Source organism: Bos javanicus, chromosome 15, assembly GCF_032452875.1.
Source record: "Bos javanicus breed banteng chromosome 15, ARS-OSU_banteng_1.0, whole genome shotgun sequence".
NCBI classification, from domain to species: domain Eukaryota; kingdom Metazoa; phylum Chordata; class Mammalia; order Artiodactyla; family Bovidae; genus Bos; species Bos javanicus.
Window position 1 is genome coordinate 29171490 of NC_083882.1, and position 19911 is coordinate 29191400.

The following is a 19911-nucleotide window of genomic DNA, read 5'->3' on the forward strand; positions in this document are numbered from 1 at the left end:
CTTTATTTCTAGAAAAGCTGGGGGGGAAGGCTTTGAGAAAATGAGAACTTGCTCCAGTAGGCGAAATAATACCATGTGCCAAGCATGATACAGTTAAATCACGTAGCATTAAGAATACAATTTGGGCTGTTTTTCTTTGCAAAAATCAGAGAAAGATCCCTTTGACAACACCTTATTATCAGCTTGAATATAGGCTCCCAAAAGAACAGCATGATGATAATCTGTATATCTTTGTAACATCTTTAACATTAGGACAGAGTGAATGAGAGCAATAACGTATTTTTCATCTGATTTTGATATTTGTTATATTATTAATCTGTCCAGTTTTTAAGGACCTATCTTCGCAGAAATGAAATATCCTGTAGGTATTTAACAGAGTTATGATTTAGCACTGTCCTTGGGTCTAAATAGTATATTATGTCCTGAAATAAATGTAAGTGATTGGTATAAGTCTGTCATCTTGAGCCATTTTATTGAGGATTGGGAATGATTTAATCATTCGTTGGCATTTCCTGGGGTTCTTACCATCTATGAATAGCTCACTGGTACATTTCTGAATCTGTGGTGACTCTTTTGCAGCCACTGCACAACATGGAATAGCAGCTGTTGATAACCAAAAGATGATTGCCTGTTGGAAAAGCATGGCACAGAGTATAGTATTAATCCTTTAACAGTATTGAACCTTTATCCAGTCAATCCCAAATTCACCAGCTGGCTCAGAATGCTGCTGCTTCAGCCAGTAAAGGGCACAGCTTTTCTTCATGATAGGCAAGAACTCTCCACAGAGACACTGCTACTCTGAACTGTGAGATAATGCCTAGCTTGCTGCAGGTGGTCAAAACTGAAACTACCTCTTTTCAAAAGCATTCAGTAACTTAAAATATGCATAGCAGAAGACTAAGAAAACCCTACTACAATAATGGTGATTTTCATGAGTTTCTCTAGTGCATGTGTGAGTGAGTAGTGCAATTAATTTTTTTTTAATATAAAGGTATTATGTGGTCCGCTGGCACTAGTAAGAACCTACAGAGTGTAGTTGATTCATGATATGTAATGTGATTTTGTTTTGACCACATGGTCACACCAGAAAGTCCTCAAAATAAATATTTACTACTCACTTCACTACTACTTCCTCCTCCTTTGCCATCTGGCATACCTCTGGTGTGTGGTGGCTAACAGTGTATGTACAGCATTCTCTTGTGTTAAAATAGCAGTGGACTCCATGAAGCAGCCATTTCTGCAGGCCTGTTGATTTTGACCTCCTAAACCCCAAATGTCTTGCCTCGTAGCACAGAACCGTTCAGGCTGTCTTTGACTGAAGTTTTTTGTGTCAGGTTTTTGCTGTTGGCAACTTCAGTGTACTTCAGATATTTATGGTGCACCTCCTAAATGCAGGTATGCTGAATGGTCGAAACATTCATGAACAAGACTGTTGACTGTTTCACAGAGCTTGGTCTGGTTACTCTAAGTTACCCTCTAAGTTGGGGTAACGTGTGGTGTTCTATAATGAAGAAAGTGCAAGGTGTGAATGGAAGAGTTCAACCCAGAGTCCCAAAGAAAGGGAGGCTGTCAGAGGACCTAATATCTAAAGTAAACCAGAAAAGTAAGAACCAAGAAAAATGGAACAAGTATACTGAGCAGGTAAAACAGTCTTGCAAAACTAGTGAATGAGAGAAGATCTGGTGCATTTGAGGTTCTGAGCACAGTACAGCTGACTCCAATTACAGAGATAGTGAAGTGAGACCAGAGATAGTGGGGAACATATCATATTTGTATAGCACTATCTCATTTAGCCCTCAGCTTTCCTCTGAGGCATGTGGCATAAATGGTAGATCTACTTAAGAAGTCAGGAACTAAGCATCAGAAACACTTGGTGATTTGGCTAGGATCCCATAATCAATGGGACCACAGTTGGGCTCCAGGGGTGAACCCACGTAGTCTCTGCCCCTCCTTTACTCTTTACATACTTCCTCCGTTGAATCACAGTTCCATTCTGTGTTGTACATCCTCAGTCCTTTGCCCTGCTATCAAACTGTTAAGCTTTTTTATCCCATTAGATGTCAGGCTACTTAATCTTATGTAAAGTGATACCTAGTTTTGTGAGACTTAATATTTCCTAATTAGTGTGGTTTTCATTTCTACTGAAATATAATTGGGTATGACCATGATCACTTTTCAGATGAATACAATAGCACTTCCACCAGAGATTCCCTTACCAGGCCTGTTTGCCAAATGAAAGGCCCTGATACTATTAAAATACTGATAAAATACATGCCAGGCCTTTAGCCTTGACAATATGCCTTAGCCTTGCTTTAATCTCATTGTGCTACCAATCAGGGTTTCAGCCACAGTTTCTAACCAGTCCCCATAAGGCTCGAAGCTTTAATTTTCAGATTATGTACCCATTGCCCCTGATTGTCATGGTTTTCTACCACTCACCAGGCCGCTCTATATTTCTTGGTAATTTTTTTCTCCTGACTGTATGTCACTCTACAAGACTATTTCTGTCTTAATTCTGGGTAATTTCAACATACACATGGATCAGTAGTTTTCAGAGAAAGGAAACATAGAAATTTAAAATTCTCAGGCCCTACCTAGAACCTAGGTGTGGGATCTGGCAATCTGTTTCAACTGGCTCTCTGTAATTTTTGATGCATGCTAAAGTTTGACATAACTGATGCTTCCAACAAACTATCCTCAGTTCCCTTAAAAAGTCCAACAGTTATGTCTTCACCTGCCTTGGGCACTCATTCCTGTCATTACCAAGAAATTCAACCAGTCCATAGTTCCAGTTTCACACATCCTTTTCTCTGATCACCTGTTACTTATCTTTCCAGCCCATTCCCACATCCTTTTCTCTGATCACCTGTTACTTATCTTTCCAGCCTATTCCCTCTAATAGCCCAACTATTAATTTGGAGTCACCGTGACCATCAATAAATTGACACCTCCCTCACACTTGATGTCCTCTTTTCCTTCCTTACCCAGTTTATTTATATTCCATAGTCTTTTCAGGATCTCTGTCTTAAACCCTGAACTGCCTTGCCTCTCATTTTGTTGTATTCATTTGCCAAAACCACATCCTTGGCCAAATCCGCTTAGTCTTAGTCTGTACTTGCGCCCGTGTAGCTGAGTGCAGCTGGAGGAAACAGCCAAGGTGGCTAGCCTCACTATATTCATGATCAAAACCTTAAGAAGGCGCTTAGTGCTACCAGACAACCACACTGTTTCTCTGGGCTGCGATTTGTGTCAGCTGATGACCTGGCTTGCTACTTCACTAAGAAAACCGAAACAATTGGAGAACTTCCATTGACCCACAGCATCATCTCACATAGCGCTATCTGCACTCATAAGTATTCTTTACCTTGCCTAGATCATGCTCCTTTTTAAAGCCAGTCCCTCTATTCAAGGTCTGTGCTGCTATCATTTCTGCCCTTTTCCTACATCATTAGTTTCTCCCCCTATTCTGTTATTCCTAAGAGTGTATATATATATTATCTAACCCATTTTTTTTTTTTTTTTACAAAATTAGCCCCTCTTTGCAGCAAAACACCTCAAAAGTTATCAGTATTCAATATCTCCAAATCCTTTTCTCCCTTCAACCCATTCCAATCCAGCACTTATTCCTACTCCTCCACTGAAACAGCTCTGACACATTAAATGGGTCACTTCTCAATCCTCACTTCATTTGATCTTTCAGTAAAATTGGCCTCAGCTATTTCCTCCTGCTTGATGCACTCTCTGATAGACTCCAGAGCTTTCTTTTGGCCTTCCTCCTTCCTTGCTTTTTGCTCACTTTTCCAGTTCCTTTTCTGGTCTCCTTTCCTTTGAACTATTCCAAACATCAGGCTCAGTTCTCCCTGTGCACGCCCACCCCTCCCCGCCATCATTCCATTAAAAACTTCCCTTAAAGGGAGATCTCATCTAGGCTTAGGGTTTGACACATTAACTGACAACTCTCCAATTTATAGCTCTAGCCTATACCTCTCCTCTGAACTCTAGGCTTATATGCCTCTCCACCTCCACTTGGGTGTTTAATAGACACTCAATATATCCAAACTGAACTCCTGATTTTCTTCCCCATTCCCACCCCAAACCAGCTCCACAGTTTTCTCCCTCTTAGCTGATGGCAGCTCTGTCCTTCAGGTTGCCAAGGCTAAAGACCTTTGGAGTCATCCCTGATTCCTGTCTTTGATGTTCCACATCAATCCTTCAAGAAGTCCTATTGGTTCTACCTTCAAAATATGTCTGTCTCTTACAACCTCCACTGCTAACACCAAAGTGCTGTCCTCTCACGGGGACTGCTGAAATGCCCTTATACATGGCCTCCCACTTCCAAAATTCCTGTCTGTGGTCCATTCTTTACTTCAGGCAAAGTGATCTTATCAAAAGGTAAGTCAGATTATGTCACTCCTCTGCTCAGAATACTTCAGTGGTTCCTGCCTTGCTCAGATTCAAAGCTAAATCTGAGTAGGCTTACAGTAGGCTACAAGGCCCAACAAGATCTGGCTTTCACCTCCCTCCACCTTCTTTCTCATGCTGCTCCACTGGCCCCCTTGCGCTTTAAACATACCAGGCAACTCCTGCCTTAGCACTACTGATTACTTAGCTTGAAATGCTCTCCCTCAAGGTATTCCCGGGGCTGGCTTCCTCGCCTCACTCAGTATTTTCAGTGTGAGCTTCCCCAAACATCCTAATTACAATTGCCAGAAACCTCCCTCCAAATACCCCTCTCCTGCCCTGCCTTTTTCCAAAAATTTCAACTTCTAACATTCCACATGATTTACTGGTTTGTTATGTTTATTGATTTACCTAGCTAAAATAAATGCAAACCCCAAAAGGCCAGAAATTTTTAAAAATCTATTTTGTTCACTGATACATCCCAAGTTTCAAGTACATAGTCACTCAATACAGATGTGATGAATAATTTAATTTATCCATTAATGAATATGTACCTTTATAAATTCTATTCCCTCTGCCTTTATCCTCTTTCTACCTGTATATCTCTGTTGTACTTCGAGAAGTCTTTTCTGATTTTTGTAAACTGCTTCCCTTTGTCCTCCTATTGGGCCTCTTAACAGCACACAGCATTGTACCCTAATGACACATTTAACATTTGTTATTCCCATTGCTAAACTATAAGCTTTTTAAGGAAGGTACAGTGTCTAATTCAGCTTTGTAATCCTAGTCTATCACATTGTCTATCTGGCTTGTATATCATAGGTTTTCAAACAGTAAATCAGCAAACTCTAAGTTACTGTGTTTGGTGCTAGGTTGATAAACAGCAGAGTTTAGTGGCAGTTTGCCACAGAGGGAGATGCAGGCCTGGGGGACTCATTTCCTGAAAGCCTGCAGGCTCAGACTGCTACAAAGCTGATGCCAGCTGAGTCACTCCTGCATCTCAACCTCTAACTCTGAACCTCAGAGGTTTGGACCTCTGATTAGCAGACCTTCACTACCAAGCAAGGTTAATTTAACCCAGGGCTGCCTTCTCATAAGGCCTCGGAGGGAAGAGTGAGAGTGTGGCAGCAGAAGCTCCTTTACAGAAGACCTAGCCTGAAATCTGAAAATCCTAGAAACTCCTTCGGCATTGATCATCTTAACTCCCTCTTTCTCTGCCACGCCTGCCTTTCAGGATTTATGTCCTTCATAGAGCTGAAAGAAGCACATCATACCTAAGTTTGTAGCACCATACTCTTCCTGATAGGATTTACACACGCAGACCATGAAAGGATTTTTATAGGAATTATATGTTGAACTCATGGCACAAAGTAAAAAAGTTTAGAGCCTTGAAGTTGTAATACATTCCAGTGTTGTCAAGTCCAAAAGCAATTAAAACACTGTTGGATGCTTTTTGAATTACAGCCTCCTTGTTAAAATGGCTATTGTTTCCCCTAAGGATCACTTACATTTTTACCTTGACGTCATCTCACTTTAGGTCTCAAGAGGGTAAGGAAGTTAATAGAACAAGTGAATAGATATAGTTCTGAGATAACAGTGAATTCCAACGTGATGGTAGAAAAATGGTTACCATTTCTAATGACCTTTCAGGTGGAGGCATAGAAAGAAAGCCATATAAGCCCAGGATTTTTGTTTTTGTTTTTAAAGTAATGTTAGCCAAGTAAATATTATCAGCAGTGATGTTTTGATCATCATTGCCTTACTTTGAATCCTGTTATGATTTCATCTGAATATTGAATATTTCTAGTAGAAGGATGCCTTATTGCATGATAGCCACGTTACTGCTACATGAGGGAAACTAATTTCCACTTCACTGGAGGCTCCAAATTTCACCCCACTGCACTGAAGGTAAACACTCGAGCCAAATGGCCCTGGATTTGAGACCCTGGAGTTTGTTTACTCCACCATCACCATCTGGCCCCCCATCAACCCATCCCAGAAGAAAGCTGCCTCTGAAGACTGAGAAGCAAGGCTCTCAAAGCAGTCTATGGGAAGGCCTCCATAAAGGACACATCAGCAGCAAAACTCTTTCTTTTCTCTTAAAATGGCATCTATCGCTGCATGTTTTCCTTATTTGCCGGCCTCAGCTAAGGCAAAGGCCTTATGCAAGTTGGCAGAAGCCCCTTAGCTTAGAAGTTTTTAAACAAAATTTTGCTCTCCTCACTTTTCAGTGTAGAATGAAATGAAGTGGAACCGTTGGCCAGAGATGAGTGAATCAGGGTTAGAGAACTGGAATGCAGGACCTGATTCCTGGTTTCCTAACTCTTAACTACATCCTCTCTATGCTCGGATATTTAAACCGGTTATTGCACTGTGAGGGCAGGAATGGGAGAGGGGGATGGTTTGCTTTTTATGTGTTTATTCACAAACTTACATCTGAACTCTAACTCATGAGTTATGTGAGGCACTATGTGAGTTTCACTAGACACTTCAACTTCAGCAGGAACAAGTAATGATTCATAATGTATCATTTGTTTTAGAGTCCCATAATTTTTCCTGGGTCTTAAGCAGTAGGATTTTCTAGATGTCACTAGACAGAACTCCGAGAAGAGAATAGGGCTAAAGAGAAAATGCTAAATGCTAATCCTAATTATTTTAAAAGTCAAATTAACCAGTGATCCTTTAACTACCAGGTCTCTACCCATAATGTTTCAAAATAAATTTCCAGTTTTTAAACTTGATATATAACTGCACCCATTAGAGATATTAATAAATGCAGCTTTTAAAGCAGGCTTACATTTTTGTGTCACAGGTTATGACGTCTTTGCCTTGTGCAGTGATGGCTGTGTTCTCATGCTTTTGCTTGTTTGGTTTTTTACCTTAATTATCTACCAAAAGATATACAGTGGGTATTTTTTTAAGTCTAGGAATAAATTAAGCATAATGCTTGCATTGTACTATAGAGTAAAAAACATATCAAAACAGCCTTACTCAACCTGCCTTGAAAAAAAATTACCTTTGGGACATCTTCCAGGACAGTCATGATTGCTGGAGAGAAAATAACCAAATGTTTGTGACTCAAAAGGCTTCTTCAAGTGACAATAAATTCTAGTCTTTCAGTGCTAACATCTTCAATTGTGGAAATTGATCTCAGAATTCAGGAATTGGTAGCTTCCAGCTCCTTTGAGAATATCCCTCAATCAACAAGTTGTCCATCTAGCTAAGGGACAGCTTCCTAGAATTAAGACTGAAGAACCTAGGTTATAATTAACTCAGACTTCCTCCTCTTGTACCTTGGCCATGACCTTAATCCTCACCTAAAGTTTCCATCCCATCTACGGATAAAATTTGTTCTTATTTAGACCAACTGAATTCTAGTCTTGTGTGTTAAGATGGGTTAGCATTGGTGACTGAAAGGAATCCTAAACCAATTTCAGACCATTTAGTTAGGTTTTAAGCATGTCTCAAGAAAAGATAGACATCTCAGTGGGAGGATAACATTGTTCAGTTTTACCCTCTTTCTGCCTGTAGTTAAAAAAATAAAAATTATATGGTAATGTTAAGTCTAGTGAATTTTTTCAAAGTAGTTCTGGAGACAAGCAAAATGTTTTTAATACTAGGAACTTCAGCCTTGATAATACACAGAAGATATTAAAAGATGATAAAATGAGAAGGGTTTTGGAATTTAGCAGCGTTCAACTGCATGGATTTAAAGTCATTTAAGTGAGACTCAGTAGGTCCACTGACTTACCTAAAGACCTCAAAGACTTTTATATTACGTGATCCCCTTGGCTCTTACAACTTCACAAGAGGTTAGGTTTATGGGATAGAGAAGAGAATCCAGTGTTTGGTAGGTATGCAAGTTGAGATTCAAAGAAACTGTTATGCACCTCTGTTCACACGCAAGTCTTCAAGAAAAGAGGAATGACTTATCTACTACATTCAGAAAAAAATAGAAACTATCTAGCACAGACGCCTTCAGTTTCCTCCCCCTCTTCAGCTGATCTATTTCTAATTATACTCTTCCCTCCTTTCTCCTCCTGGAGGAGAACATTTAAAACATTCTGTCCGAAACAATCCTTCTACCTTTGCGCTTGATGCTCTGCCTTTCCACGCTTCAGCTGAAGAGACCCACCCATTCCCCATTTTCAGTTGTTTCATTTATTTGTTCAACAAACATGTATTACACTCTTGTCATTAAGTGCTTGAGATACCGAAAATAAAAGACACACTTCCTACCTTCAAAGAGCTCAAAGGGAAGCAGTAGCAAAATAAACAATTACAGATCACACAATTATGATACACCATGTAAAGATCAGTGATAGAAGTCTGCATATTATGCTATGGTTGCGTACACAAGAGAGGTTGAAGAAGGCTGGGGTGGAGGGCGTGGCACCTGAGATGGCTCTAGAAGTTAGATACCGAAAGGGGAAACAAGGACTTTTTAGACAGAGGGAATAACATGCACCAAAGCGTGATCGTAGGAGAGAATTTAAAGTCCATAAGACAGGAACAAAAGGAATAGATGTGCTGGAGGCAAGGGGTGAGGGGAAAGTTAGACCAAATAACAAAGGATCATGAAGATGATAAGAATTATTAAAGTATTCTAAGGATGGAAGTAATATGGTCAGATTTGCATTTAAGAAAGATCAGTCTTCTATCAGAGGGTGATTAGACTGGGAACTAATTGCAGTTATCCTGAAGAGAAATGAGCAATTGGGAGTGCACAGTGGTGTAATTAGTGGAGGCTATACAGAAAGAGGCATACTTTGGGGTAAACAGGAATTTAGTTTAAGGACATACAAGTGAAGATGCCTGACCAAGTGTTGGTTCTGTGTGTCTGAAATTAAAAAGAGTGATTAGTGCTGGAGATGTAAATTTGGAAGTGACAAGCACAGGGTGGGGGGACTGGGGCCTGGCTAATGAGATGAGATTGCTTAGGAAGACTGAGTAAGCTCCAGAAGTTGAAGGCAGATGATTCTGCAGCTTTTGTTTATTGCTATACCCCCAGCACCTACAACTTGCGCCAGGTATGTAGTCAGCATTCAGTATTTGAATAAATGAATGAAATAATGAAAAGAGTTCATTATTTGAATAATGAGAACATAACTCTGAGAAACGTCACCATTTAGGGGTGGACAGAGAAAAGAAGCCACCGAAGGGATTTGAGATAGCAAGGTTAGAGAAGTAGGAGGAAAAGCAGAAGGAGAGTGTGAGAGGAAGCGAGCTTCCAGAAGTTCAGCAATGCTGCAAAAGACCAGGTACAACAAGAACTACAAAGTCTCCATGAGTTTTAGCAACTAGAAGGTCATGGGAGTTTATGATGGCAGTGGTTTCAATGCAGGTGGTGAGTGGGCAGATGATAGTGTTTGTAGAGTATGTGGAAGATAGGAAGGAAGTGAGGCTATGAATGTAGGTGATCTTTTCAGAAACTTGGCAGCATCTTCATTAAGCAGTTTTTCTTTCCTTTTTCATTGATACTACTCCTCAAGCTACAGATCTTAAAAACAAAAAACAACAAGAAAAAATACTTTCCCTTTAATCATTCTCAACTTATTGACCTATCTTTCTTTACACTTCTTAAGTGAATGGAAGTATGTGACTGTATCTTGAATCCTCTTTCTTCTGTTAATTCTCCTAGCATTTCTCCTTTCTTTATTTTCTGACCTAGGCAGCCCTTGCAGTGTATCACTCTATAATGAATATATATATATATATAATTCGCTTATTCATTTATTTATCTATTCATCCTTGTTTCTCCTCTTTCTCTCACTCCCTATATTTAATACATCAAGAAATCCTGTGTACATGCTAAGTTGCTTTAGTTGTGTCTTACTCTTTGAAGCCCTATGGACTGTGGTCTGCCAGGCTCCTCTGTTCATGGGATTCTCCAGGCAAGAATACTGGAGTAGGATGCCACGCCTTCCCAAGGGACCTTCCTGACCCAGGGACTGAACCCAAATTTCTTATATCTCTTGCATTGGCAGGTAGGTTCTTTACCACTAGTGTCACCTGGGAAGCCCCCCTCAAACCCTTACTCTAGCTTCAAAATATATCTGGAGTCTGCTCATTTCTCATCACCTCCACATTACCTCCCAAGGCCAAGACTCCATCACCTCTCACTTGGACCGCAGCAGTCACCTGCCAGCAGACCTCCCCACCTTCACCCTTGCCTCTCTATTGTCTATTCTTACACCAACAACCAAAGTGATCCTTTCAAGTATAAATTGACTATTTGGTCAGTCTACTGTGAAGAACCCTCCAGTAGCACATCATCTCACTTTAATTCTCTGTGGGATCTGAAGCACCCCCTCGCCCATTACTTGGCACAACTCGTTTCTCCCACTGTTCCTGTCATTGACCTTACTCCAGCCACAGTGGCCTCTTTGTTGTCCCAAACCCACTCCACCTCAGGCCATCTGCATTTTTCAGTTTATACTCAGAACACTCTTCCCACAGACATCATTTAGTTTACCCTCTCACTTCCTCAGCACACTGTTCAAATAAATAGCCCCTTAACCCAAAGGTCTCCACTGGCCAGCCTTCATACACAATTGCACCTTAGTCTCTCCCGGTTCTCCACCCTCTTCATCCTACTTACACAGCACTTGTCACCAGTTGACTTACGATGGTGACTTGTACGATGGTGACTTGTTTGTTGTCTGTTTCTTTCCACTAGAGTCTGAGCACCTACAAACAGTCCCTACCAAGAGCACCTCCCTTAGAGAAGCGGAGACAAAGATAACCAAGAAACTATTCCTGCCCTTGAGGAACCCACACTTCAGTGAGTCATCCAACCTAACAAGTAATTAGAATGGAAATACTCAAAGCAGTCTGGATGCCAGAGTTAGGCCTCGGGGAGCAGTGCGGTTTGGGGTAGCAGTTCGGGTGCTCTCCCGCCGGGGTAGTAGTTACAACCATGAGTTCACTCTAAGAGAATGTGAGAAACAAAAAGCACTCAGGAGACACCAGCGTCTAACGGGTGAAGGACAGAGGAAGCAGCCATGAAGAAGATGTGAAGACAGGCTGGAAGAATGGAAGAAAGATAAGAAGAGGAGCTCACTGAGGTTGCAGCTACTATTAATATTTTATCTTTCTAGAATATTACTGGAGAAGGTGATGGTACCCCACTCCAGTACTCTTGCCTGGAAAATCCCATGGATGAAGGAGCCTGGTAGGCTGCAGTCCATGGGGCCGCTAAGAGTCGGGCACGACTGAGCGACTTCACTTTCACTTTTCATTTCATGCATTGGAGAAGGAAATGGCAACCCACTCCAGTGTTCTTGCCTGGAGAATCCCAGACACGGGGGAGCCTGGTGGGCTGCTGTCTATGGGGTCGCACAGAGTCGGACACAACTGAAGCGACTTAGCAGCAGCAGCAGAATATTACTAACAATTATAGCAGTGAACAAAATTATTAGCAATTTGCTGGGAACTTCCTGGTGGTTCAATGGTTAGGACTTGGCACTTTCATTGCTGGGACCCAGGTTCAATTCCCTGGTCGGGGAACTAAGATCCCACAAGCCAAGTAGTGTGGCCAAAAAAAAAAAAAAATTGCTACATGCCATTACTGTTCTAAGCATGTTCCATATTTTCACACATTAAAACTCACAACAATCCAGGAAGTTAGGCACTAGTATGGCCCTGTTTTACAAGGAGGGAATATTTTCACTTATCCAAGGGTACCCACCTACTGAGAAATAAAGATTAGAACCCAAATTGTTTGAGCTTGTACTCTTTTTTAAAAAACAAAATATTTATTTATTTTAAAATTTATTTGGATGCCCCGGTCTTAGTTGGGGGCATGTGGGATCTAGTTCCCTGACCAGGAACCGAACCCTGACCCTCTACATTGGGAGAGTGGAGTCTTAGCCACTGGACCACCAGGGAAATCCTGAGCTTGCACTCTTAATCACTATGTTGTTATCCATAATATGATACTATGCCAGGTGTATATGCCTTTTCCTATTTTATTGAGTACATATAGGTCAGGTACTGTTTTAGGCATGGGCTTCCCTGGTGGCTCAGACGATAAAGAATCTGCCTACATGGAGACGCACGTTCAATCCCTGGGTCAGCAAGATCCCCTAGAGAAGGAAATGCCAACCCACTCCAGTATTCTTGCCTGGGAAATCCCATGGACAGAGGAGCCTGGCGGGCTACATACAGTCCATGGGGTCACAAAGAGTCGGACATGACTGAGTGACTTTTCATTGTTCTAGGCTGTGGATACAGAGCAGTGAAGTGGACCAGGTCCCTCCCTTCACAGAGTGCATGTCCTTGTGGGGGAGACTGATGTGAAACAAGTCCGGAGATACAAGTGCTGTGAAGAAACACAAAATAGGGTAAGGTATCATGAATGACAGTGGTAGCCTCTCTGAGAAGGTGACATTTAAATAGAGGTCTGAGGAAGTGAGCAAGTGAGCCAAGAGGATATCTGAGGGAAGAACATTCCAGGCAGAGGGAACAGCCAGTGCAGAAGCCTTAAGGTGTGGGTGTGCCGGTGTGTTCCAGGAACTGCAAGGAGGTCAGAGCAGCAGGAGCAGAGTGAACTAGAGTGGGAGATAAGGTTGGAAAGATACAGAAAGGCTTCCAGGACGTATGGTTAAGTGAAAAAGATTAAGGGATAAGCATAGTACATAGTTTGTATGGTATAATCAATCACATTGAGTAAAAAAGAATGTGAGTGTGTCCGTGTGTACATCCATACAGATAAATGAATAAATATATATTTGTTTATATTCTGAAGTAATAGACAAACTTAAAAGGGTGATTCCTTTCTGAGGAAAGGAAAGGATATTTACACTTCTTATTTTATACTCTTTCCTATTGTTTGAAAAATTTTACCATGTGTATGTTACTTTTATAATAACCATAATAATAGCTAAAAAAGAAATAAACTCTTAACCAGGTGTTAAGGGGATCCAGCTAAAATCCTCTTTCCCTTTATGGCTGAGCCTCTCCAAAGTTGCCTCCACCAGCTTCTTGCCCTCTGCCTGTTCTCTTCGACCAAACACAGTCCGACTCCAGACTCTCATCTTCCTTGGGCTCACCTGTGACTTCCCTGGCGCCATAAGGAACACTCTTCAGTCCTTTTGCTTTTGGACCCCTCTGCTACGTTTGACATTGTTTATAGCTCCTCTGTTTGAAGCTCCTTCTCCCTTGGCTTCCCTCTTGCCCTCTTTTACTCACAGATCATTCTTTTTTTTTATATATTTCATTTTTGAATTATTATATATATATATATATATTTGGCTCTGCTGTACAACATGTGGGATCTTAGTTCCCTCTGTAGTGGAAGCATGGAGTCAACCACTGCACCTCTAGAGAAGTCCCACCCTGAGCGTCCTTTCTCAGTCTCGTTCCACTGGCTACTCTTTGTTAGCTTACCCAATAGGAAGATAGGTTTCTTCTGATTCGATTCTTGACCCATCTGCCTCTGTGTGCCACACACACCCTTCTGTGTGGTCTCATTCCTGCCCATAGTTTCAGCAACCCTCTTCATACTTCCAAGTCCCAGATCTGTATGTTTAGATTTTTCTCCTGAGCTCTAGTCTACGATTCCAACTGCCTATTAGACAACTCCACCTGCAGATCTCACAGGATATCAAACTCCACTGTTCTAAAACCAAGCTTCTCTGGTGGCTCAGTGGTAAAGAATCCACCCGCCAATGTAGCAGACAGGGGTTCAATCCCTGACCTGGGAGGATCCCACTTGCTGCGGAGCAACTAAGCCTGTGAGCTACAAAGAAGAGTAGCCCCCTCCTCACTGCAATGAGAGAAAAGCCCACACAGCAACAAAGACCCAGCACAACCCAAAATAAAAGTAAATAAACTTATTTTAAAAATAAATAAATAAAACCAAGCTCATCATCTGCAAGCAAAAATACCTTCCTCCTCCTGTTGTCCTTATCTTAGTTGGTGGTATCACCACCTGCTGGATTGACCCAGCTGACAACCTGAGACAAACCCCTTTTTCATCCTCTAGATCAAAATGGACACCAAAAGTCATTCTATCTGCTAAGTAGCTCCAGAAGCTGTGCTCATTTCTGTTATGTTCACTACCTAGGCACGCTTCATCTGGACTACTACGTGTGGACAAATGAGTCTGAAGCCATGGGAAGAGGTCAGAAATATCATCACTTCATCTTCTACCTCTAGTTTCAAGATCAGCCTGCTTCCTTACACCCAGTTGCCAAGTGATGTGGCACAAATTCCATCATATCAGTCCCTGTTTAAAATCTATCCATTTCCCCCTAATCTTCCTAGAATAAATTCCAAACTCCTTAATATGATCTTACCAGTCATTTTTTTTTTATGGCCATGCCTCATGGGTTGTGGGATCTTATTTCCCCAACCAAGGATTGAACCTGGGCCCTCAGCAGTGAAAGCGTGGAGTCCTAACCACTGGACCACCAGGTAATTCCCTGGCCAGTCATTTTTTGACACTGCCTCATGTACCTAATGTGTGGGCAATACTGAAGCCTTGTTTCTCAAAGGCCTCTTTCCTTTTCAAGTTTCTGTGGAATTTTTGTAATATAGCATCTTTGTACCTCCAGATCTAACATAATACCTGGTACAAAGTAGATGTTCAGTACATGCTCATTGAATAAAGATGCGCACAGAGGTTGAAGGTAAGAAACCAATCAGAAAAAGAGAAAGAAAGAAAGAAAGAAACCAATCAGAAGACGACTTTGTTGTTGTTGTTCAGTTGCCAGGTCTTGTCCCACTCTTTGCAATCCCAGGGACTGCAGCACGCCAGGTTCCTCTGTCCTCCACTGTCTCCCCGAGTTTGCTCGAATTCATGTTCACTGAGTCAGTAATGCTATCTAGCCATCTCATCCTCTGCCACCTCCCTTCTTTTGCCTTTAATCGTTCCCAGCATCAGCGTCTTTTCCATTGAGTCAGTTCTCATCAGCTGGTCAAAGTGGCCAGAAGAGTACTATATAAGAGTACAAGTTAGAGGTGACCAGGAAGAAAGGGAAAGGAAACGCTTTAGTGCAACATTTCCTTCAAGGTTCAACAGGGTGAAGTGGTAATTATCAAATAGGAATTATTCCTATCATCTTTCTCTCTTTGAGAGATGCACACTTTGATACTCACTTTGTACAATTTCAGATGGAGACAATGTAGCTGATTTTAAATAAAATGTATTTTTATAAAAATCCAGGACATGCAACTCTGACAAAATAAAACACTTTGGGTATAAATCCCAAGGTCCAAGAGTGAAGCTGGGAAGGGTCATTTATTCCACAAACATTAACTGAGCTGATATAGACACTACTCAGCATAGGGGATACAAAGCAAAGCAATATGCAGTGCCTGTTCCCAAAGAGCTCAAGGCTCCCGAATTATCCAGTCTTTGCCTTTGGCCAAGACTACAGCCTAATCCTTTACAGAAAGCTAGCTGCTCATGCTGGGGCAATTATTTAAAGTCCTTTTAGTCATAGATGCAGCTATACTTACTTTTTCTGGAATGGAAATTCATGAAAGGGGCAGTAGCGAAATGTAATCACTGCCTCCTTAATGCATAGGCGCCTTCACAGAAGGCTCCCCTGGTGGCTCAGACTGTAAAGAATCTGCCCGCAATGCAGGAGACCTGAGTTCTATCCCTGAGTCCAGAAGATTCCCTGGAGGAGGGAATGACAACCCATAGAAGAGTAATGGACTTGGCCCTTCCTTCACCAAAGAAAGCAACATCTAAGGATTCTGAACTGTCCGCCATTCAGTGATGATCAAGTCTTCCTATGGGCAAGTCTGAATGACCCAGCTACCATTCTTTTCTTAGTTCCAGGACTTTGGGGACAACTAACACAATGTTTTCCATTGGGGACCTGTTTGGAGAAAGGAAATTGCTTATTTGAGAGGAGGTATATTCACCAGTGACTAAGAAAGTGTTTCTATCTGAATGAGAGAGAATACACTTTACTTGGATTAGGTCATTCAGTCTTCATTGATATTCTTATTTTGCAGATTAGGAAATTGAGGCATCATGAGCCTAGGTGCCCGGTTCAAGATCACAAAACTACAACTACTGAATCTGAGCATACGATTGTTGTTGTTCAGTCGCTCAGTCATGTCTGTTTGTGACCTCATGGACTGCAGTAAGCCAGGCTTCCCTGTCCTTCACTGTCTCCCAGAGTTTGCTTAAATTCGTGTCCATTGAATCGGTGATGCCATCCTACCACGTCACTTTCTATTGCCCGCCTTCTCCTCCTGCCTTCAGTCTTTCCCAGTATCAGGGTCTTTTCCAATTAGTCGGCTCTTAGCATCATGTGGCCAAAGCATTGGAGCTTCAGTTTCAGCATCAGTTCTTCCAATGAATATTCCAGGTTGATTTCCTTTTAAGACTGACTTGTTTGATCTCCTCATTGTCCAAGGGACTCTCAAGAGTCTTCTCTAGCACCACAATTTGAAAGCATCAATTCTTTGGTGCTCAGCCTTCTTTATGGTCCAACTCTCATATCCATACATGAGTACTGGAAAAACTATAGCTTTGACTATAATGACCTTTGTCAGCAAAGTAATGTGTCTCCTTTTTAATCTGCCATCTAGGTTTGTGGTGACTTTTCTTCCAAGGAGCAAGCGTCTTTTAATTTCATGTCTGCAATCACCATCTGCAGTGATTTTGGAGCTCAAGAAAATAAAATTTGCCACTGTTTCTCCTTTCCTCCCATCCATTTGCCACGGAACTGGATGCCATGTTCTTTGTTTTTTGAATGTTGAGTTTAAAGCCAGGTTTTTCACTCTCCTCTTTCATCCTCATCAAGAGGCTCTTTAGTTACTCTTCACTTTCTGCCATTAGAGTGGTAGGAGTAAGAATTACATGTGTGCTAAGTTGATTGAGTCATGTCCGACTCTTCGGGACACCATGGACTGCAACCTGCCAGTATCCTCTGTCCATGGGATTCTCCAGGCAAGAACACTGGAGTGGGTTGCCATGCTCTCCTCTAGAGGATCTTTCAACCCAGGGATTGAACCCATGTCTCTTAAGACTACTGCCTTAGCAGGTGAGTTCTTTACCTCTAGAGCAACCTGGGAACCCTGGGAGTATGAATTAGTACAATCTTAACAAGGGGGCAACTCAGTCTTTACAGGGGACAATGTGGCAACATTTATCAAAATTATAAGTGTACATACCTTTTGACCTAGCAATTCCACTTCTAGAAATTATACTACAGACATAGTTACACATTTGCAAAATAAGATATGTTCAAGGTTGTACACTGCAGGATTGTTTGAAAGTTTGGAAATAACTTGTGTACACTAACAGAGAACTAGTTAAATAAATTATGCTTCATCTATTCCACACAGCCCCCTTCAAGAATAAGGAAATGCTGTCTACTGATCAGAATGATTTCTAAGATTTCTAAGCAGGATCCAGGAAATGGGTTTGATAGTCTTTCATTTGTGGAAAAACGTCTATATGTATTTGCTTGTATAGGTATAGACTATCTTTTGAAGAATATACAAGAGATTGATAACCTTAGTTGCCACTAAGAAAGGATAAGGTATGACTGTGGGAGGGAAGTGGAGGGAAGTTAAGAGTAGAGTGAAAACTTCTTTAAATTTGTAACCATATGTATATATTAGGTATTCAAGAAAAATAAACTGAATTAAAATTTAAAATAAAAAATAATAAAGCACATGCAGTTTACAGTAACTTATGAGTAAGGCATAGAATGTCTTCTTTTAAAAAATACATTCACATTGTTGGGACTTCCCTGGTGGTCCAGTGGCTAAGATTCTGTGCTTCCAATGCAGGGGGCCTGGGTTTGATCCCTGGGCAGGGAACTAGATTCCACATGCTGCAACTAAGATCCTGTGTGCCACAACTAAGACCTGGTACAGCAAAAAAAAAAAAAAAAAAAATATATATGTATATACAGTCACATTGGTGTGCAGCTATTACCACATCCATCACCGTAACTCGTTCCATATTATAAATCTGAAACTCTACCAATTAAACAATAACACCCCATTTTCCTCTCACTCCATCCTCTGGCAACCATTCTACTTTGTCTTTACGTTTTTGACTACCCTAAGTATCTCATATAAGTGTGTGTGCTGTCACTTCAGTTGTGTCTGACTCTGTGCAACCCTATGGACTGTAGCCCATCAGACTCCTCTGTCCATGGGATTCTCCAGGCAAGAATACTGGAATGGGTTGCCATGTCCTTTTCCAGGGGATCTTCCTGATCAGGGATCAAACCCATATCTCCTATGTCTCCTATACTGGCAGGCAGGTTCTTTACCACTAGTGCCACCTGGGAGTGAAGTGAAAGTTGCTCATTCTTTGTAACCCCATGGACTATACAGTCCATGGAATTCTCCAGGCCAGAATACTGGAGTGGGTAGTCTTTCCCTTCTCCAGGGTATTGAACCCAGGTCTTCCACATTGCAGGCAGATTCTTTACCAGCTGAGTCACCAGGGAAGCTCAAGAATACTGGAGTGGGTAGCCACTCCACCACTCGGTGTACCCGAACCTTCTCTAGTGGATCTTCCCAACCCAGGAATCAAACCCGGGTCTCCTGCATTGCAGGCAGATTCTGTACCAACTGAGCTATCAGGGAAGCCACCTGGGAAGCCCCATATAAATGGAATCACAATATTTATCTTTTTATGATTGATTGATTTTATTTAGCATAATGTCCTCAAGATTCATCCATCTTGTAACATATTTCAGAACTCCCTTTCTTTTTTAAGGCCAAATAATATTCTATTGTATGAGCATACCACATTTTGGTAATCCATTCATTAGTTGATGAATACTGGGTTTGTGTCCATGTTTTGGCTATTGTGAATAATGCTGCCATGAACATGGGTATACAAATACTTCCTCAAGACTGTGGTTTCAAGTTTTAGGGGGGTATATACCCAGAAGTGGAATTGCTGGAGTAATTCTTTTTTTCCAAGGAACCACCATACTGTTTTCCACAATGGTGGCACCATTTTATATTCCTGCTTACAGTGCACAAAGGTTCCAATTTCTCCACATCTTCACCAACATTTGTTTTCCATTTAAAAAATAATAATAGTCATCCTAATGAGTGTGAGGTAACATAGTATGTCTCTCGGGGAATCAGCAGTATGGTTAGACCCCAGTGAGATTTAGTTTTGCACTTACTTACTAGCCTTGTGATTTTGGACAATACACCAGTTTCCCCATTCATCAAATCAGAATTATCTCGGAGGGTTGGTGAGAACTGAAAGTGCATAAAGTACTCAGGCTCACAGAAAGCACTCGACAGATGTTATTGTTTCTGCCTTAAGAGCTCCAACAATAAACCAAATTCTGACTTGCTCGTGCTCCTTTTGGACTAGTCAGGAGGCAAAGAGACAAATCAGATGATTTTATCAAGTTTTCTACTTGGAGGCTTGAGTCTGAGGACTTAACACAATCTTCAGGGACATTCTTCCTTCCTGCTGTCCCCACTGAACCTGCAGACCTCCCACCTGTGCGCTAAGAAGTATGTTTGAAATGAAGAGGTTACTCAGAACCCAGCAGG

The 19911-nt window shown here is 41.5% G+C and overlaps 1 long non-coding RNA gene across 1 annotated transcript; it reads left to right on the plus strand.

Moving 5' to 3' along the window:
* Positions 1-2851: 2851 nt before the first annotated feature.
* On the plus strand, positions 2852-17702 carry LOC133261817 (uncharacterized). The gene is made up of 4 exons (XR_009741142.1): positions 2852-10388; positions 11081-11185; positions 12624-12746; positions 16957-17702. It is a non-coding gene; the product is annotated as an uncharacterized LOC133261817 (long non-coding RNA).
* The last annotated feature ends 2209 nt before the right edge of the window (positions 17703-19911 follow it).